The 23,005-nt window shown below is 43.3% G+C and overlaps 1 long non-coding RNA gene across 1 annotated transcript; it reads left to right on the forward strand.

Annotated features, from left to right (window-relative positions):
- The first annotated feature begins 236 nt into the window (after positions 1–236).
- LOC147709697 (uncharacterized) lies at positions 237–21,624 on the forward strand. Its single transcript, XR_015296565.1, has 3 exons — positions 237–373; positions 7,764–7,910; positions 21,343–21,624. It is a non-coding gene; the product is annotated as an uncharacterized LOC147709697 (long non-coding RNA).
- Positions 21,625–23,005: the final 1,381 nt, after the last annotated feature.

The following is a 23,005-nucleotide window of genomic DNA, read 5'->3' on the forward strand; positions in this document are numbered from 1 at the left end:
TCAGTTTAATGTGACTCAATCAACCTCACTAAATCTTGCCCATGGTTTTGAGATCTCAGCTGTCAAGACTCTAGGCAAACTATAATGAAGCAGGACTCGAATGTAGAAGTGAATAATAATGATTCAGTTTAGAAATCTTCTGTCAGCAGTTCTGATACATACCTACAAGGGGGCAAGGCCACCTCCTTCCAGTTAACATAGACTGTGTTTGCCTATAAATCTGAGCCTCCCACTCACTGGGCTTCAGATACAGGTCTGGATGCCAAGATGAAGAGAGTCAATAACTACCTTTCCCTGGCACTTCTGCCTCTTTGCATGTGGCTACTTTGGGAAGTGGATAGCTATTCAGTCTGTGATGACCCAAAAACAGCAGGTAAATAGTATTTCCTTTCTTATGACTCTATACTAGGCCCAGTACCTCTCGGCTTGACCCCTGGCCTCTTGGCCCTTTCGTATACATCTGTTTATGCACTCTATACTATCTTTGCTGACTCTTCTCTCTCCTCCCTGTACAACCCACTCTTAATCTCACATATATTACTCCCAACCCTCGTACCCTTACCTGATTCCAGTAATCCAATCCATTTACCCCAGGATTCTGGACCCAGACCCCCCTGCCTTGAATATACCCAGTTCACTGGGCTTCCAGTTCTACCAGTCTAACCATTAACCACATTTTCGGTAACAAAATATACCCTTCCGACCTGGATCCTGTTAATCTACCATTACTCTCATGGTGTATCTGTGTTAATTCATTTCAGGCAATGCTTTGGGTAAAGCAGTGGAGGAGATAGCACTTTCCTGAATGTTGCATTTGATTTCCCCATTCCTTGCGTAGAGGCTGGTAAACAGTTAAATAACGTTTATTTTCAGAATAGTATAAAAACGAACTTTAAGGCAGTAGAGAGAATGGTTCCTGTGTTTGGCAGGAACCATTTGTTTGCTGCCTCATATTTATTCCCATGCTCTGTCAGCCTGGCTTCGAAGCGGAGGCAAAATTGTCACAAGATTGGGGAACAGTTAACAGGGAGAGCCCTCAAGAATTAAACAATGGTGAGTAACTTACTAGGTAGCGGGGCGGCTCGTAAGCTCAGAAAGCCGGGAGCAGGAACTGTGATAAAGACACACCACAGTAACCCTCCTCGAATCAGTGCCAGGACATAAAGGTACAGCCTTGCTATTTATTTTTAAAAGGGTATAACGCTGGTTGATTTTGACACTCCATAAGTATTTGAAATGGATTAAGATCAGGGAAATCAGTTATTTATACATAAAGTGTTTTGCCAAAAATCACATAGCTCCTCACAGATGGGGGGAGTAGCCTTAGAAATCAAGGCTGTAGGTTGTCTTTTGAGCAACAGAGTCAGTATACCCACATCTCTGTGATACCTTTAAGGGCCATAAAGCATAGGATAACTGTGTCGGCAGGTGGTACCCTTCCATGTAGCGGAGGCAGTATTCGAAGCGCTATTTCTTAGCTAACATAGAGTTGCATTTCCTCAGGGGTATCTTTTTGTAGTTATCTGTATAATCTGTTCTGTGTATCCAGGTGCTTGTCTGTGTGTAAAGTACACAATGTTCCATTGTCAGAATGCTGTACCTCAGTGCCAAGGTGCCCATATCTGATGTGGATACATCTACTAGGCACCTAGGTACAGGTAGCTGCTGAGTTAGAACATATCTGATGCAGATGCATCTGCTAGGCACCTAGGTACATGCAGCTTTGGGATTAGCACATATCTGATGCGGATACATCTGGTAGGGGCCTAGGTACAGGGAGCTGCTGGGTTAGCACATATCTGATGCAGATATATCTGCTAGGCGCCTAGGTACAGGCAGCTTCGGGGTTAGCACATATTTGATGTGAATACATCTGCTAGGCACCTAGGTACAGGCAGCTTCTTGGTTAGCACGTATCTGATGCAGATACATCTGCTAAGTGCCTAGATACAGGCAGCTTCAGGGTGAACACATATCTGATGCGGATACATCTGCTAGGCACGTAGGTACAGGCAACTTCGGGGTTAGCACACATCCGATGTGGATACATCTGCTATGCACCTACATACAGCCAGTTTCGGGGGTAGCACACAGCAAGGTATTCCTGACTTACCTGGAGAGGCTGTAGGTTTATGAGACAACCCAGCGCGCTCTGAGAGCCAATCTCCCTTCCTCAGTACATAGTCACTGATTGAGGAATGGACCCTGACTAACCCGTGGTCCCTGTGAGCCTTCCGGGACTCACAGCTGAGGGAATATTCAGGTTAAAGAGCTGTTCAATGATGAGCCTGATAAGTTCAGAGGATGGTTTGGTGTGACTGATGTATTTTACAAATAAGAGTGCAGCAATAGAGATAGGGTACGTCATGCTTGTTTTACCAGAGGAAAGCGTGGACGAATCTGGATTCTGAGGGTGGGGGTCATTGCATCGCCAACCTGTTCTACACATTTTAAATAAATTACACCTAAGTCAATGTCATGCTAAATTAAACTCAAGTAGTGTTTCTAAACAATAAACTGTGCATGACTATTTTAGCAAAGTTGCTATGATAAAGGTATATAAATATATTCATAATAAGCTTCCAGCATGTAGAAAGAATGGGCTAACTTTTGAGTTTTCTGTTGCACAGAGTAGCGAGGAGTTGAACTGAGCACAGATCCTGGGGACAGATATCTGCTCAGGGATCTGCACGCCACCTGCTCAGCAGTCATGCCTATGCCCGACTTGTATAACATGGACAGATAAACAGAATTTAAGGAACTCGGTCTACATTGTTGAAAGCACTATGGGCCCGATGTAGGTAAAAGCAGTTTAGCGAGTTCCTAATAAGGATTTTTAGGAAATCGCTATTAAGGACTCGCAAAATGCTCTGTAGGTAGGAATTGCAATAATTGTTGTGATTCCTACACATTCCTTATTTGTGACTTGCAAATATGGATTGGCTTACCATTCATTCCTACGGGCCAAGAGGCCCATAGGAATGAATGGGAATTGCCCGCTCAATTTCAAGGGTGCAAGGGTTCCAGAAGGACACCCTGTTGCACCCCTGAATTGTGCATTTATGCACATGTGGCGCACAAACATCCCCTAATGGCATGTATGTGTGCCACATGGCAAAAAGAGCTTTTTCCAAAGTAAATCGCAACTTTCCACCAACTTGAAGCTGGTGGTAGTTTGCGATTCCTAATGCATTATTGCAATTTGTGATGCCTACTAGCATTGCATTTAGGGAATCTCAAATTGCGATTCTCTAAAAGCTTGCGCAAGATGTGAAATTGCAATTTTTGCGATTCCTTATTATGCAAGTAGGTATTTGCCTCCTATATAGCGCACAGCTAAATTGCGATCGCAAACGCTGATATTCTGCAAATTTCAGTGTTTGCAATCGCTTTTTCGCTTGCTACATCTGGCCCTATGTTTTTTGAAGTAACTGAGCACCAGCGAAACTTATTTACATTGCAGATCAGAAGCAAACATATTTGGGTGGACTTCACTGTAGAGATATTTCTGAGAAAGATTCCTCCCATCTCCTGTTAGTCACTGTTAAATGTAAGGAATGAATAAGGTGACCCGTTCTTCTGGGGGTCATTATCATATACAGATGTAGTGGCACTTGTATCAACTCCTCCCAGACAGTGTTGTCCAGCAGTGAGAGAGCTCCAACTGAGGGTCAGAGCTCAACAGGTATGTGTCATGGAGAGGTGAAGTCTAACAGAGGACATGAGCTCTGCTGGTTGGCACCAGGTGGGCTGAACTCTAGTAGATCATGAGCTCTCTTAAAGATTATCAGGGAGAGATAAACTATATATGGTAAGCGTGACATGCACTGGTAGGTTTCCTAATTTGAATCGTAGCCTTGTGGGAATAACAGCAGAGACAACTTATTTACAAGCAGTTGCTTGAACAGCCAGGTTTTCAGTGCACATCTGAAAGTTAGCAAACTGAGCTCAGATCTGAGAGTGGGGGGCAATTTGTTCTCTAATTTTGGGGCAGACACAGCGATGAGTATACCTTTAAGCAGCTTAAAAGTAAAGAATGGGTCACGCCTTCACAACTTTACGTTTCTTGGAGAAGGATTTAAACTGAATCCTCTGGCTTATAAGAACCCAATGCAATTTTTGGAATAAAGTATGACCAGAAGTGCGCCTACAAACCTTCAAGATCACTCATCATTTGTGTGATAGGGAAGCAATTCTCAGAATTCTGATTTGAAACAGGAAATCCCACAGAAGATTTCTGGTTTGATGGACACAGGGCCCTGTCAGTCTTTATACCACGCCTCCTCGCTGCTGCGGAAGGTGTGGGCAATAACCCACTTCAGTAGGGCCCAAGGTATCAAGCCACAGATCAGATGGTATCAAACCACAGCTCAGATGGTACCAAGCCACACATCAGATGGTACAAAGCCACAGATCAGATGGTACAAAGCCACAGATCAGATGGTACCAAGCCACAGATCAGATGATACCAAGCCACAAATCTGATTTCCTGTTACCAAACAAATCCTTAATATTCTCCAGAATCAGTTGTAAGCGGTTACTTGCTACGTAGGTCCAGCCAAACCACCCAAAACTCTGAGGACTTTCATGTGAATCTATTTTATCAAGAAAAATCAAAATCGATTTGCTTTCAGTATGCATATAACATATAATGCCCATTTTATTTGAAGCCTTCGTGAATGGTGCCACAAAATATTAAAAAGATGTATGGGGAGGTCAAGGAAGTTGCTAGTTTCACCGCTTGATAGCGTCCCGGTAGAAAAGGCTGCAGCCAATCAAACTCTTTGCCTTCCAGACCTGTGGCTACACAGCTTAATAAGGTGGAATGGGCAACCATATCAAGTGTGGTGGCGAGGTCCAGCAGGACCAACGCATGATCTGGATCTAGCCTTAGACCCTCCAGGATTCCAGATTCCACATCCCGCCATCCCTCCAGATTCCACATCCCGCCTGGAGGCTGCTGGTTGGGATTTTGTAAATGAATCATGTCTTTAATTTATTTTTAAGCCAGATGGAAGAAACGCAATTGAAGGACAATTTGTATGCTTGTTCTGATCTGATCTAACCTTTCTACTAAGTGCAGTTGCTTATTTGAATGTGGTAAACTTCTCTTGTACCAGAAATGTGTTATTTACTTAATTTTAGAAGGGCATGGATTTAATGTGGAGCTCTCTTCTATAAATTATGTAAAGCAATAGTGGCTCAGAACTCCTTCTTAGAGTAAGAGCAAAAAATTACAGATATGTTTTGTTCTCTTCAATTTTTCAGCAACCAGGAGAAAGGGCAACTTGTTAATTTCCTGACCTATATTTCAAATTTTAATTGTGCAAGTGGTAATTAATTATAGAATAATTGGGAAGGTATTAATCTTGGGAAACTTGTGACACGTGTTACTGTTTTTCCTCAATAGACAAAAAGTCCTTCTGTATATACACTGAGGAGCAGATTTATGAAATTGTTGACACAAGTCAGCGCAGCAAGTCACCCTGGTGAGCTGCCTAGCCTCACAGGGAAAAGGCAGGAATGTGCTGTGTTTACCCAAGACCGTGCATTCCTGTCCTTCCACCTGCTCTGGCACCCTTTTGTCAGACTCGCGGCAATGCAGGCACCATAGTTCAAGAGTGCCTGCGATGCATGGAGGATTGTTTTTGTGCAGGAAGGGACTATCCTCGGAGGCCTTTTCTCTTTATATGTCTGCTTTACAAGGCAGCACACATACAAAGAGGAGAATCGTCATGTTTCTCCTCAATACGACTAACCTTGGGGAGGCGTAGGTTTTTGGCGAATTCCCAGGTTTACCACGGTCTGTAAATCTGGGAATGCATAAAAAATCAAGGGGGTTGCGTGGGAACACCCAAGCAATGTCCATGAAACGTCTTCCTAGTGCAGAGTATGGCAACATTGTGATTTGCGCTGCTTTGCTTTACTCCGTATTAAGCCATTCAAAGCCACACAAAGTGACTTTGAGTGGCTTAAAAAATACTGGTTTTGCCACGCATTCACCACATTGCGGGGTGCAAGCATATGGCAAACCCCTCATAAATGTGGCCCTAATTTTGGAGTAATAGGATCATCTGGCCAAAAACATAAACAAATGTCAAGTCTGCTGTGACTATTCTAAATTTACTTTAGCAGAATCATAATCATTTCTTCTCCATTATCTTTTTAAAAGTTATAGTTTGTGTCTTTGCTGAAATTAATTAAGGTGAAAACTATGGCAACAGGTTATGATGTTTAAAACCCTGTTTATAGCCCGAGGACAGGCATGCCAGCTCCATCCATTAGCCATTTAGAGAAAGCGGCACATTGAAGCTCAACTGTAATCCGACATGGAGAAGACTCATTCAAGGTCTGAGCCAATCCTGGGACTCAACCTTACCCCATTCATGTAAACACACTCACAAATATTAGGAGCAGCTTCTTGACTTTGGTACGGGGAGAATGGTGTGCAAGCTAAGCATAACATGGCCAAACGTGCTCCAGTGTATGGCCTTTGAAGTGTAAAGGCTCATTATATAAATGATTTAAATTTAGAGATGTGATTAGCTCAGAGAACATGCTATCCTCGCCTCCTCTCTGAGGGTTGAGTTTCTTTTGATTATTAAAATCCCAGTTACCAAAAAATGAGAGCATCTGGTGATACAGACACCATAACTTCGGTAAAATCCAAGGGGAAAGACAAAAATGAGATGGATGGTGACAGTGGCGTAACAATTACAATCATATAAGCTCTTTGGATAGAACCAACTTTTAGACACCTCACAGTGCTATAACATACACTAAACCTGCAAACTGCAACAAGATTTTGGGGACCGTAGGGTATATTTACAAGCCCCTTGCAACACTTTTACGCCACCATTGCATCACTTTTGTGATGCAGCGGCATCGTAAACAATGCTCCATATTGGGACACAGTTACAACATGACGCATCTAGGGAGATTTGTCACGTTATAAATACCCGAGCTACATTATACCTGCATCAGGTAATGTACTTAAGAAGAGCTCGTAAAAGTGAGGCAATGAAATCTACAAGATGTCACTGCGTCACTTCTACGACGCCACTGCATCAAAACCTTATGCCTGATTGAAGCAGGTGTAAGGAGTGACACAACTCCAGAAATGCGTTTACCCCAACAGATGCATCACACATCTGTCAATCCTTGCATCACTGTGCACTGCATCGTAAATGTGACGCATCCGAGGTGGTGCAGTTTTTTTTGCGTGATGCAAATAAACTGACGCATCTCTGCTAATATGCAGAGATGCGTCAATTCTTGTAAATCTGCCCCTGAAAGAGTTCCACTGTTTACCTGGAAGCAAAGCTCCAAGGAATAATAACTTAAGTGGGTAATATTTTTTAAGAGTCTTGCAGGAATTTCTTGCAGCATGGCCAGGAATGTGTACAACTGGCAAAAGCTGTAAATCTGGCAAAATTCACAAGCACACCCCAACCACAGGGATGACAAGGGGTATCCTATGATCCACCCAGCTCCCACCAAAACTGCTCGCTGGAGAAGTGAGAGCGCAGCAGGCTTTTAACAGCATCCCTTCAGCTGTGGAGGTCAGTACTGGCAGAGCGAGTGCACATCCATAGGTTGTGTGTTCCAGGGCTGCCTCTGTAAAGTCCCTCATGACCACTATTATAGATGTTATTGTTGGTGGTAAATTCATCTTGTTTCTGACAATGATTCTGGTAATATTTTGGCTGTTCGTGCGATGAAACGTCAAATAAGTTCTACATCTTCCACCATTTTATTCACAGTGCGGCCCGGCACCTGCGCCTATCATGGACCTACATGTCGAATGATGCATATGCCAACTTACTGCCAGTGCGATGGTCAATGTCCAGGAGTACAGAAGTGCTGCCAAATGAGTTGCAATGTCAGCTGCACAGATCTTGTGGTGCCAGGTACAGTATCATGTGGACATTACACACTGTATCACATTAAACTACACCGGTCCTCCAAGACACGAGTTGTCAGAAGGGCTGGGTCAGTCTGTACAAAACAAAACAAAATGACTACAAGTGGTTCATAGGCAGATATAGCATGATAAGGTAAATAGGTAAACTACGAAAATCAATAGTTGTAAGAACTTTTAGGACACCTCCATACCTGTGAGACTTTGAAATATTGGCTACTTAGCTGTTGAAAAAACATAACCCCAAATATGTCAGTGGCACATTGGAGGGAAAGTGCTCACAAAGCAATGGGAGATTTTTATCCCAGAGAACACATCCATTCCTTTCCAGGAGGTATTGAATGCCGGCTTTCGAAGGGCCTCTGAGACCAAGAGCCTTTTCATCAATTTGGTTGTCCTCCTATTGGCCTGCCACTGCCACACTGAAAGGAGGACTGCCAAGCCCGTAGTGCACCAACCTGCTGCATTAGGAATGCAATCCAAGGCGGGTGGGTGGTGCAGCGGCAGTCTCACAGCGGTGGTCAGTTAGGCCTAACATTCAGACTGCCGCCGTGAGAGCGCCGACTGCGCATTACTGCATGGAGTGGCATGCATGCCTCATCTTGCAGGAACTGGGGTGCAATTATAGGGGGAATCAGTGATGTCATCAGTGATGTCACTGACCATGTCATGAGTGATGTACTATGTCAGGTCATAAGCAGTGCATTATGGGGGTGCGAGTATAACTGCTGAATTTTTCTGGTTGTGTACAAGTCAAAATTGAGCCTAACTATAACGACTCTGTAATCATTGTTTTTTTTGTGAATATCTATAGTTTGTTAACTAGTAGTCGCATTTTCAGAGTGGTGGAGAAAGAGGGCTGGGCTTCAGACCAGCAAACAGGAATCCCTCTGTGTAGGATTTACAGGAGAGCTACTTGGCCCCCAAGGACTCTAAGGAGTAAAGTGGACTTCATAACCAACCACTAGTACACCGTGAGCCGTGTTTGCAGAGTGGTGGAGAAAGTGGGCTTAGCCTCCAAAGACCTCTTAGCAATCCCAATATGTGGGACTTATTGGAGGAAACGGAGGGGTAATTGGCCCCTATGGGCATCCTTGGAGGCCAACTACCCCTCCTGTTAACTCCAGTAAGTCCCACACAGCAGGATTGCTGAGACCTATTGCCTAGCCTCCTTTCTCCACCACTCTGCAAATGTACCTCATGGCGCACTACTAGTATGGGGTTGAAGTCCCCTTGGCTATTGAGGGTCCTTGGGGGTCAACTAGCCCTCCTGTTATCTGCAGTAAGATCCACACAGGTAGATTGCAGAGAGGTCATCAGAGGCCACACACCCTTTCTCCACCACTCTGCAAAAGTACCCCCTAGTGCACTACTCATTCGGGAAAGAAGTCCACTTTAGTCCTGAGGCCCTCAGGAGGCAGGGGGACCTCATCCCTCAATCAGTAGGGAGAAAAGGGGCTTGGACTTGGACCACCTCTCAGCAATCCCACTGTGTGTGGCTAACTGGAAGTAACAGGAGGTCCCTCAGAAGCCAAGGTGACTTCATTCCCCAAAACAGGAGCGTGCCAGAGCCGCCTTTGCAGAGTAGTGGAGAAAGGGGACGGGCCTCCGACAAGTTGCCAACTTTTTCTTTCTTTAATTTTTTATATTTTAGGAAGGGGTGCACATGGCCCGATTTCCCTGGGCCATTTTCAGACCCGGGAACCCCATCCCCCAAGGTCTGCCCTTTTTTTATTATTTTTTTTTCTAAAGGATAGGGGGCCATGTTGCCCCTCTTCCCTGGGGTGATTGTGGCCCCGGGGACCCCATCCCCTGCAGCCAGGCCTTTTCTCTTTTTTTAAAGGGAGGAGAGTCCTAGGGACCCCGATCCCCTACGGGCAGGCCTAAAGGCCCCCGCAGTCCCTGCCAGCTCCTCGCCTCCTGCAGAAGCCGGCATTGCTTTTACACACAGGGAGCTGCCAGCATGCAGCTCCCTGTGTGTAAATGCAAAGTGCTCTGCTTTTAGCAAAATAGAGCAAAATGTCCTCACTTGCTGAGCAGTCTTTGCTATGGGATGGTGGGAGCTGCACCCTAGGATATTGCAGCGGTCCCCAGGGGGGATGTAGGGCTCCTGGAAGGGGCTGCAACAGACTCCCTTAATTATTGCATTTGTGTTGCTTGGAGGTGGCATTCCCCAGAGGCAGCGGGGGAGGCTGTTGGGCATCCCCTGCCTTTTATGTTTATAAAGTCCCCGGGGCAGCTCCTCCCCCGCATTACTTAAGATAAAAAAACGGTGTGCCTCTCGGGCACGTTGCGGTCCCCCGGAAGGGTGGCCAGCGAGGCCCCCTCCCCACATGAATGCAATTAGCCCCAGGGAGGTGGTGGTTCCTGTGGCTGTAAGCGGGCCCAGTGTGCCCGCTTACATTCAAAGTAAAAATGCCCATGGAAAGTGGCTATCCCCGGGGCTTTTTCTAGCAAGAGGAGAGGGGCCATATGTGCCCCTCCCTCCCATATTAATCACATGCCCCCAGGACCTGGCCCACCCAGGGATCATTCTAAGGCAAGCACGGGAGCCCCTCTTTTTATATTACTTGAGCCACTGGATATGATGGCTGTGGTCCAGACCTAGGCAGTCCACTCTGGCGGTTTGGTTTCCTCTTTATACCATATTAAGAGCCACAGGGCACATGGCTGTGACTTGAATTGAGTCTTCCAGGTAGCTAATCCCTAGTTCTTTGCGGCAGATAAAAGTGAGGTGCTTTTATGGACAAATATTTGTCTTCATAGGAAGTAATTCTCAATTCTGCCCTACAAATTGCTATGGAACACTGTTACTTTTGTAAATGGTCATTATCTCTTTTAGGGGTTTCATGCACAGCCTACTAGAAAAGCTGAAAACTGCTTCAATAGCTCGTTCAAACTGTGGTCCTTTTGTATTACATATTTGGTCCCATCATGGTGCTATATGATAAAGAACCCCTAAATGGTGAAATGTTTAACCTTTCGTATGGGGGTTTCGTGAAAAAGTGAGTCTTGGTTTTCACTGTGTGTGGGCCGCAGATAATCACATAGGATTTTGCAAGATTTATCTCATGGTCTCAGTGGCGGCAGGTTTCTTTAGACAGTGGTAAGGCACAACAATTATGTACATGTGATTAAACTAAATTTAAACTTAACTTACCTCTCTGCAGGTTGCAGCACATGTTTGGCTCCTGCCTCACACTGCCTGTTGGATAAAAGCATTGAGCTAATCAAAGCACTGCTCACATGCTACTTACAATCCTAAACAGCAAAGAAGCAGTGCTAGGATTGGCTGGATCAGGCAATCACAACGCTCCGCACAAAGACCTACGGGTCTCTGCTTCTGCTTCTCAGCTGCCTTTCAGCTGTTGAAAGGGAAGCCTGAACTGCTCATGTCAGATGGCCAGTGTGAAAACGCTGGTCAATCTGACATGTGCAGTTTAGTTAACACAGCCAGACTGCTGCTGTCATGCCGGGAGAGCGAGCTCTGTCATGCCCGCCACCTAAGGTGAGAGTGGAAAGCGCGAAAGGGACTTGTGTGTCTGTGTAGTGGGTCGCAGTGGGGAAGTCGGGGGGTCAACGCCCCACGCTCCTATGCATGAACCGCCCCTGGATGGTCTAAGTTCTCCATAAAATGTGAAAAATAATTGATTAATAATTGAAACCCATTTGTTGTGTGGACCTTTAGTGCTGTGTCTTCTGTGTGGAGGAGTGAAGCTTGAGGGTGTTACCCTATCTGAGGCATGCCCTGATCCCCCTTAAAAAACCTTCCAGTTCCTTGATATACAGGGTGAAGAAAAAAGGGGCCATGACACAACCCTGACAGACTCCCCTGCTAATTCTATAGAATTCTATACATTCCTCCCTAGGATAAGGAGACAGTATTATTTGTGCGTAGCAGTATCAAGGAATTAATAATTTTAAGATCAGCCTCCAGAGCTTCCATTTTACCCCACAGTTTTGTTTGCTTTACATATCAAATGCACTTGACAGGTTCATAAAAGCCTGGTGAAGGCGCCATTGTTAGTGTAAGTATTTCAAGATAAATATATACAATTTGAGGCACTGTTCAATAGTACTTGAACTCTGGCAAAACCCATATTGCAAATCTGAAATCTGAAAGAATAGTATATTCATGGGTGCAACATGTTAGTTTCTCAAGCAGACCCCGTCCTGACACATTTGCTACAGAGTCCAACAAAGGAGATCAGTCTATTGCATGCAGGGTCACTCTTATCTCCCTTCTTTTGAGTCATAAAAAGACCTAGGAGTTGAGTATTTGCCACAGCTCTAAGAACATTTGTAATTAACAGAGCCCAGATGTCAAGATTGTCTTTAAAAGATTAACTGGGACAATTGTATATGTCTCACATACGTTTATAACTGGTGTTTACTTTCATCATATGTATTCTGTAATTCGGCAAATGAGAGTTTACTCTAATGAACAGCAAACCTCAAACAAACAATTAACTTCAACTCACCCCCCACCATTCCTCCTTCCAGGTGAATCCCTTCCTCAACACTAGAGCCAAGCCTTATTTTCTTTTGCTTAAATGCGTCTCTACATGCAGTTAATCTGCTTAGATGATTTTTTTATGTTATATTTGCAAAGTGTGCTATTTTTCCCCCTTGTACCTAGATGGATTTCATGTCTAGCTGTGCACCCCTCCGCAGTAAACTCTGTCAGACTTTACACTCTGTTTGCCTCCTAATCTATAGATGCTTCAGGGCGGCCTATTATCATGGTCCTCTTTCTCTTTATGAGCCTGGACTAATTCATCCCATTGCCTGGATATCAGTTAATTCTATGTGCCTTGTAGTTCACAAGGCAGAGTGCATGGTATTTAAAAGTGTCACATGAAGAAAATTAATATTGCCATGTCTGTACAGTGACAAGACCTGAAAACCTATTTCCGCTGTGCCAGGCCCAGCTGTAAGAGTCCATGTTGAAATACTAATAGTGTATTGCAGAAATTGGACCAGCTAGAAAAATAATTCAACTGCTGCTTCTAAAAAATGTTTGTTTTTAAAATCCTGTTCAATAGTTAAGTGGATGTTTAATATCTATAAAGCAAAGTTCCCTGTTCCCTGCCTGAAGTTCCTGAAGGATCTTTTGGATTATCTCTCCAGCTAGACTAATGCTTATAGGTCAGTTCAATATTGTTTAACCCTATTTAGGTAAGTTTTTTCAGTGTTTCATTCCCTGATATTAGCTGCCATGGTAAGGGAAAAGTGACTGTAAAAAATGGGGTAGCAACAGAGTCCTCACTGTGAACTATGCAAGCAATTGCATTAGAGCCAGCTTACGTCACCACCGGGCACACTCACTGTATAACCATCTTGTGCCCAAGTAATGGGGAGGGTATTGTTTGTCAGGAAGTGCTACTTTCTTCTGTTGAAAGGTCTCTGTTTGTTGGGCTGCATGAAATGAACCTGGAGTAATGCATGGTGTAGCTGTAGTTATTATTGAAGGGATTACCATTGTTTTTCCCACACAGATGATCATACATGGGCCACATTAGTGAATGATGGTACGCACCCACATGTTTGCCACCATCTTACACTTTACTGCTGCACATCATGGATACGCACACTTTCAAGGGGCTTCTCACGTGATTGTAGCATTGCTGTGAACCCTAATAATTTTCATGTAGGTTAATCTACAAACTCACATCCTACCAACCATGCAGAACCACCAAGAAGAAGGCATGTGTCTGAAAATATAACTTGCTGTTAAAATGCTCTGTTTAAATTAATGCTTAAGCGCAACCTCAAAATGCTAAGAAGTTATTGGAGCACGTTTCTGAACCTCAAACATGAAAAACAATATTTCCAACATAGGCCGCACAATATCAACCATGCAGAACAGACAGCATTGTTTTCAGCCCACAATCTAGAATGAAACCTTGCAAAATGAAGTAAAACAGTCTTGAAAAAGTGCTTCTTCCAGTTGCAGCTGAACTTTCCCTGGATTCTGCGGCCAAGAGCCACTGGTCTGGCCAGTATGGGCTGGTCAAGACTGTTTTGTTGATTACACGCCCGCTGCCCCTCTCTGTCTGTTCCTATCGGTCTATAAAAGAATTGCATAGAGGCTGCATTTGAAGAATCACTGATTTGGAAATCTGGTGACACAGGGATTTATGCTTCATCTACTGTTCCTGACAATTCTTTTTAAAATGAATTAGACGTAAATGACAATGTCATTACCAACCGCACTTTCATTTAGTCATAATTAATATTGACTTGCCAAGCATAGCTATGAAGGCATGCAGAAGCATTTGTGGACAACTTGACTAATCGATAATGGTCGCTGTAATTGACCCTTGGTGTAATGGAGTGACATTCTGTCCCATACCTTAGAGATACTAATTTGGAAAGATTCAAACATTGGCTATTGGGGCCTTAAACCTATTGGTTTGCGCAATTTGGGTACAATTTGCATTTAAGTCAGTTTTAACACTAATTTGCAATAAGAGATGGATACTAATTGTGTTTGCTCCTGCTTTGCAGATCTACCAACTAGTAAGTGCCTGTTGAAATCCGCTCTATGCATAATAATACATAATTTCAGCTGTTTAAACATCAGCTGATTAACTAAAGCTATTTACCAGCTACTGGCCAAATTGTGCACATGGTTCTGCTACTCAGCCTGCCACATGGTGAATAATGACGTTTATTTGCTTTTACCGCAATTGCGGGCCAAACAGTACATAATGTCTACTTCTTTAGTTAGTAGTCAGGTAAATTATGAAGTGTCTTCGCTATTTGCAAGTCTAATATCCAAATAGTACATAATATCTGCTGCTTAGCCATCGGCCAGGTAAATAATGAAGGGTGTTTGCTATTTGCATGGCCTCTGGCCAACGTATACATAATATCTGCTTTTTTGCCAGCAGTCCGGTAAATAATAAAGTTTCATGGCAATTTGCATGGTCATTGCACGATTGTAAGTAGTGTTTGTTATTTAGCCATTGTCCAGGTGAATAGTGAAGTTTGTTTGCTATCTGCCTGACCCGACCTAATAGTAAATACTATTTGCTATTTAGCCATACATACTAAATCTTCTTTTTTAATTATGTGGCTTTCAGCCAAATAGTGAAAAATCTCTGCTATTTAGCCATTTAGCCAGCAGCTGGGTAAATATTAAAGTTCCCTTACCATGTCCAAGTCCACTGTGCAGAATCGCTTCTAATAAGCCTGCAGCCGGGTAAATAGGGACGTTTTGCAGCTACCATGGAGATTTGCTGAACTCCTGTTGCCATGTCAGATGGTCATAGCACAGATAACAGGGAGTTTCACTTAGGTAAGGAGAAATCTACATTAGGGGCAATGTTTATGGGTGGTAAATGTCCCCAACTTGTAGAGGTGGGCCTCAGTTAGGCCTACCAGTGGTAGGGGTTCGCTCTTCTCTGCTCATAAGTCCACAAGTATTTTATTAAACCTCATGAGGTGGAACTACATTCACACAACACCCTTCAGTAGTGTATGAAGTAGCACAAGGAGTAGAAGGGCCATGGGTCCTTTATACCCACACAGGGGCTCACAAGAAGGTGGTACAAGCACACATAGGAGAGTTCACATACATACATGGTCATACAGAAATGCACAATTAACAGTAAGGAGGAGTTTGCTGACTCTGTAAAAATAGCCTGACAGTTACAGACTAGAACATGTGTATGAACAGTTACAGTTTCTTCTGCACATCTGCAGAGTAGCAAAGCCTAAATATAGCCCATAAGCAGAGTACAAGGGTCAATGACAGTGAAGAAGGACAGAGCACATGGCGAGCACATGGTAGACAAGATGGCTGCCGTAAACAAGATGGCTTCAGCTAAATGCTAACATCGATCGCTGCCAATTTTCAACAAACTAACCAGGTAACCTGTTTTTGAAAAGAGGAACACCGTGATATGTGCATGCAGGATGTCCAAGTAAAGGATCAACCCAGCACCAAGGAAACCACAATACTGTGCATTACACATAGGAGGGACGTCCAGCAGACCCTTGCTCTCACCAGTCGTTTTGGATCCGCACTCAGTTCCACCATGAACAGTCAGCGCTTCTAGTTGTCCTAGGCATGATCAAATCTTAAGTCTCTAATTACGGGAAACTGAAGAGTTTGGTGAGTTGTCTTGCCACAATTGTACAGGCAAAAATACCTGTGCCTGTGATTGTAATCAGACGGCCCCCACCATCAGTCACCTCATAGCCGGTTGGACATGGTGGTAGCTGCTCTCTCACAGAATAGGGCTACTTCTGGGTTGCTGTCTTGATATCAAAGTAAAACAAAAAGAGCATTCCCCTTGGGCTTGCATGACTGAGGAGCTTACTGGGGGAAAACACATGCATGGCCGGAAAAAGTTAACAAGTTGACTGTTACAGACCCACAAAGCTATACCAAGGATACGCGTTCCAACACTGAACTACCCTTTGCACCAAATAGATTGGTAACTGCACTAACCCTGCTTTCAAAAAAGGTCAGACTCATAGTCGGTGCCACACCCATACCCACTAAATCTGGATAGCACGTACCACAAGTCAGTGAAACTTGTAAGTAGTGATTTCAGCTGTGTTTTCTGTGCTTGCATACCCTATTTCGACAATAGAAAAAACATTAACATGTTTAGACACCTTCCATATGAATCAATAAATTACACATTTTCATTGACTTCCCTGGGTTTAAATGAGGTCCCATTGTCCAAATCCCTGGCAAGTAACTGCTTGAAGGAGTTGTGTGCTTCCTTGTCATAGTGGGGTTTTTGTGTATACGTATCGCCAGGCATGCAGCACAGCTCTGGTAGACACGTGCATGGATTTTGGTGTCTCTGGGACATAAATGAGGTTGAGAAGTGTTGGTCCCTCAAACAGCTCTTGCCTAAGTTCTCTAGTGTGGTCTTGGCTGGCACAAAAGAACCATTTATTTGTAATTGGTAATAAAATGCCCAGTAAATAAGTGCAAATCGGCTATGCCCAGGCCTCCTTCCTTGGGGTCTGTGTGCATTTATCCCATAAAACTCAAAAGGCCCTCCCATACAATAAAACAATATGCATAATTTCAATTACTGCTCTACAAAACATTTCTGAGACAGTTCTGGAAGACAAAGGGGATCTTGGAAACTGTCATAATTTTCAGGAGAGCAACTTCCCTGAAGGATGTGTTAAGGAGTGAGTCTCAGGCCTCAGTGTACCTGCACCACTCTTGTCTTTGTCAAGAGTGGAGTTGGGTTAAGGTCCCAGCAAATTACCCGGCAAATAATAAGGTACTTAGAGGGATGTTTCTGCTCCTGCAGTTGTCACTGTCTAAGTAGTCTTGCCTCATCTCCGATCAGTAACATCTTACCAGAGGTTTGAGATTGTCATTAGACTCTCACTAGTCAACCGTGAGTAACACAGAAGGTGTGGCATGTCTTTTGTGTACACTGACACTTGATCTTCCCAGCCTCCATCCCACTGAAAGTCCTGAACCTACCCATTCAATCTGGTACATCTTGCCAATGGGTTTCATAAAGGTAACATACACCTTTGAGCAATTTACACTTTTGAGAAAGTTTACTTCTTTTTGGAGAGTCAAATATTCCGGGACCGATTCACAAAGGTAAACTTAGACCTGAAGCCTAACTTTAGACCTGAAGTCTAAGAGCCTGATTCACAAAGGTATACTTAGACTTCAGATCTATCTGTACCTTTGTGAATCGGGCACATGCAGCCTAACTACCAATGGCCTTATCACTCAGCTGCGGATTGAATGCAGAACCTACCTGTTTATCATTGCAGGCCTCTCGCATCTGCATCCTGGAGAAGTTCATGTTAGGCTTTTTATCAGTATGAATATCTTATAGAAAAAAGTCTCTGCTCCCAGTACCACTAAAGTCCACTTTCCATGTTTACTAATATATATATATATATGCATTTTAACAGTTTAAACCAGTGCTTGTTGTCTACTGATGGGGCTTGGGAACGTGACATTGAGGGCATTACCCATACTTTGGCCAATCGTTAGTCCTGAGTTGTCCTTGACATACAGGACTAAAATGCAAAGTAAACACAGACGTATAGTCCAAGGGCAGTAGTTCTTTATGTACTTACTTAACATAGGAACACACTAGCGTATAAAAGCAAGGTAGTATGTAGGCATGATTGGAGGTACAAAGGTCCTAGCTCAGTGATGATAGTCTACAGCTGAAAAGTCCTATGTGGTTCTATGTGCAAGCTTGTGCCTACCCAACACCGACTCACCACAGATCTGGGTACTACGTCAACAGAATAATGAAGCAGAATGCTGATTTCCTTTGTAAGGTCACATAACTCAGATGTGGCTTACCTGTCCTACTGTTGCACGGTAAAGGGGTATTGTAGGAAGCTGGCTCTCTATATGGTGTGCTAAAACAAAGTACACTGTGCAGAGAGTCCAGTGGATACCAAATTGTTGTACAGAGGCAAAATCAGATAGTCCTAGTGCTCTTTATGTGGTAGTGTGGGCGAGCAGTTAGGCTTATCAGAGGGTCGTCGTAAACATTTGTTCTCACACACAGAGGCAAGAAATGAGACACACCCTCAAGAAAAAATCCAAGACCAATTCGGAAAAAACACAAGTGTCTTTACATATGTTTTAAAAAGACTTCAAAATGCAGGATAAATACTTTGTACAATTTCAGTAATTTGTATAAAAGCAGTATAGTTTGAGAATAAGCAACTCTTCAGTATTTTAGCACAAGGCGGGAAAAAAACATCAACAATTTACCATTGTGGTCAGTGGAGAAAGCAATGCGTTAGCATATGGTGCATTGGTTTGGGAACGCCCCCAATATGCTACTGTCAAAGTCACTGCAAAGAAGGCATAAAGTTAAGGAAATGGAGGACGCCAACACATATACTGTTGTAGTCAACGCCAAGGATTTTCGGGTGATCATGGGCACAGAGGATTCAGAGTCAGTTCCTATCTGGAGGGATGAAGGTCTTGGGAGGCCGAGGACTCGGGTACAGCAGGCAGTAGAGGATTATTTGGATCAGAGGCACCAGAGGTTTTGAGAGGTTGTGTTGATCGTCCCCTACAGTGGTTGGGTCACGGGTACCGTTCAGGACAGTCCGTTGCAGTGGGGCAGACGTGCCTAAGTTGCAGCAGTCATGCAGTCAACGCCACCAGGAATTGAGTGCAAGCTCACAGGAGCAGGGCTATTTCCAGCATTAGTCACAGGAGATGTGAGGAGCCCTCTTCCTGGCGGGTGCATTGAAGGGGTCCGCCATCAGGCTGGGGACCAACAAGTCCTGGTTGATGCAACTTGTATGTTGGTGGTGACTCACGTCGACACTGTCCTTTCCAGTCCTCACCACATGGAGGTCTTTACTGGCCGAGTGACGGGGACTAGCCCCTCTAGCCCAAAGGGAGTTTCTTGGCAATCAGTCAAAGGCTGGAGTGACTTTAGGGTTTCTTGGAGGCCTTACAGGTATCAGTAGAAGGCAGGGTTTGGTGCCTACTTGCCTGCAGCACGGATCAGTTCTTGGACCGATTGCAAGTTTTCTTCTGTTTCTTCTTTTCATCCATTAAATCTGAAGTCAAGGTCTTGTGGAGCCACCTCAATACTCAATTTAGGGGTGTTAGAGGATGAGACAGGTACTAGCCAATGGTCTGCTTACCTGTAGGATGTCTAAACCCTCTATAGGCTCACGCTATGTGGGGCATGGCATACCCCTGACTTCTAAAAGGCTGGTTTCCCCATCTTCGAGATGGTAAGTGAAAAGTGAGTCCACCTCGCCTGTCCAGCCTTAGAGGAAGTACAGGTTGAAGGTGGGCACACCTCCTAATCTGGCAACATTTTCTGCCAGTTCTCCTGCCAAAGGTGGACCAGGACTGGGGTTTGGTATCTGCTTCTAACAGCAGATGGCCAGAGGCAGGCTTCAAAGGTGGCACTGGTTTTGAAGCTTCCCGCTTGCACTGTGGTTCCAGTGTTACCACCTCCACCCAGAGCAGGCTTTATCTCTGGCCTTTGAGAGCAATGGCTTTCAACCCAGGGGTCCAGAAACATATTTGGTGATTGCAAGCTGGCTTGGACTAGTCAGAGACTATACCAGGACTGGGTAGATTTTCAGGGGACCATCTAAAGGGTCTCTTGTGTGCATTTATTATAAAATATATCAGTGAGGATTTATTAAAACGAGGTGTTTGGTACCAAAAACCTTTGGGTACAGTGAAGCCATCAGGAAGCTAGGATTGTAATGACGAGCATCCACCGCATGTACTGTTAATGTCTTCCCTGTGCACTTACAATATCCAAGAATGAGCTTGATATTGCAGGGCCATACCTGCTCATGCAGATAGGTCACACAGGGGATATATTGCACCCTGTCCCAGGGCTGTAAGGCCTAGCTAGAGAGGCGGCTTACCTATACCTCCTGCAGTGTTGTGAGGTATGGAACACAGGGCTGTGTGCCATGTCAACTCTTTGGTTTGCTCCACCCCAAGACACGCATCCTGCAATGGCAGTCTGAATAGACTTGGTGAGGGGTGCCTAGGGTGACAATTTGCGCTACAGCCCTAGTGGACCCTCTTCAACACCCATGCCCTAGGTACCAGGGGTACCATTTATTAGGGTCTTACATGGGTGACTGAAGTTGAACCAATTGTGGTACAGTTTTAAGGAAAGAACACTGGCACTGGGGTCCTGATTGGCAGGAATCCAGCATACTGACAGTCAAAGTTGCACCAGATACTAGGCAAAACGTTTGTGGGGGGAGGTATTGCAACTATGCATCAGCTTCCTACAGTGATTATATGCTTCATAATTTATGGCCAAGTCATCATCATCCTCTGACCATCCAATTACATGTTAATCTGTCGCTAATGGTGCAGCAGTTCTGGATATAGATATAGAGTGAATGTGAGCGATGCATTGGGATAATAAAATACTACCATACAGCTTGTTATCTTTTTCCAAACCTACTCCAAGCATTTTGGTCTCACTTTCAAAGCTTGCTTTGTATTTTACAATGTCCATGGAATGATTCAGATTCCCCTGTAGTGAAATCCAAATAAGTCACCACAGTTCCATAGATGTCTTATCAGCCAAAGGCAGAAAAAAGAAAACATAAAAAGTTCCTCTTTCATTTATTATTTTAGGTGGTATTTACAGTTGATCTTCAGACCAGAAAGATGCTATACACATTATAGCATGTCTATGTAAACCCTACCTTAGTGCCACATGTATGAAGGGTGTGTGGGCAAGTTTATGCCGAGGGCCTGCACACATCCATGTATTGGAAAACCATCCAAATTTATTGTTTGTTGTTGAGCTATTTGTACAAGTGACATGGTTAGTTAAACTTGGATGTTATTACTGAAGCCATCTATTAACTGTTACACACTTGAATGTCATTGGCACACTCCTTACATTTATTGAGTACTGATGGTGTGTTTCTTTCTATAGGACCCTAGAAGGTTCCACGCAACACCTGAAGATGGCGTTGAGTCACAAGGCACAGAGGACGCTATAAAGTGAACCTGGGGACATCATAGAATAGCTTTAATAGAGAATACTTAGACACAGCTTGTGTCATCTGATCTAATTCACTTGCTTATCCAATGCATCTCAAAATGTAGCCCTTCATTTTAGTAATTGTTTAAAGTTAGATCATTATCTAAGGTTTGATTATTTAATTTCCCTGCTTGTTGATCCCTCATGGTGCCAAAATAAAACAGTTTCCTTCTATTTCTCTCCTTGATTTTAGTGATCATTGATTGCGTTTATCATTTGTTCATGATTTTTACACTACAGAAAGTTTTGAGGTTATACAGGGAACAATTACATGTACAATAAAAGACAGCATTTTCTGTTCCAATACCTAAATTGTAATTAAAAAACAGGTTTTAAAATTCAAAGTGAAAACACGTTAGTTGACAGAAATTAAACAAATAAAAAACTTTAAAAACCTAATCATATAACAATTGGTTAACACTGCAATACATACATACATTTCTCCCATCTCTTATCCCAGAACTCAACCATTCCTCGTATTTCCATGAATGTTTGATTAGCAGGTGGTGCAGCAAAGGGATTTATTTATCCAATGTTATGAACTGTTTCACTCAATGACATACTAACAATAACAATGGTTAGCAAACAGAATTTGGAAGTACAATGAATGTCGACACAAGCAGTTCTTTAAAAAAAGAGAGGTTTTCTATCATGAAGGTTTTTCATATTTTCGCTACTGCAATAATTTGACCAGGCACTTTCTTTGCAGTACAGCATTGTCAGAACAGCTGTCATTTTGTGGTAGGTCTTTCTATGTTCCTATACCATATTAGACGTTGTTTAATTCAGAAAGAAAAATTTAGTTGTCAGCTTTTACTACTGTACTCCATTTTCAAGTGGCACTAGGTCTGAATTACCCTAGCTGTAAAGTAAATTACATTCAATGATAGCTTTCCAGAAAACTGACAACATCATTAACACATGACACTCAATCCATAGGTAAACAATGGCTGAAGGTGAATCTTTGTATAAAAAGAAACATTTATGTTTTATACATCTAATTTATACATAATCATCCAGTATTTTCCTCTCCTCCCTCCCTTTATTGATGAGATACGTCTATTGAATTTGAATGCAAAGTTTCAGCTCATAAGCATTTGTCTTCCTCAGGATATATATAAATAAAAATATCTGCACTTACTTGGGTCCATGCTCATCTTTTCTGCAAAAATCAGACGTTGTGTTCGAGTTGGAGCTATATATATATATATATATATATATATATATATATATATATATATATATATAATATATATATATATATATATATATATATATATATATATATATATATATATATATATATATATATATATATATATATATACACACAAACAGCCAGAACTGCAACCTGGCTCGAAGAACCAGAACAGACGACCAAACGAATCCTCAGTAAGGCAAGATGTAGTTTTTTATTTAAGGCAAACTGAGCAGCAAAACTTACGCGTTTCGGGCGGATGCCCTTGCTCACATCATATTCAAGCTCCGTTCTACCTGCAATCACGGTGCACTCGTCGGCGGGTGCTCTATCGCGCTGGTAATCGCGTGACAAAAT

The sequence above is a fragment of the Lissotriton vulgaris genome, chromosome 6, assembly GCF_964263255.1.
Source record: "Lissotriton vulgaris chromosome 6, aLisVul1.2, whole genome shotgun sequence".
Lineage (NCBI taxonomy): Eukaryota > Metazoa > Chordata > Amphibia > Caudata > Salamandridae > Lissotriton > Lissotriton vulgaris.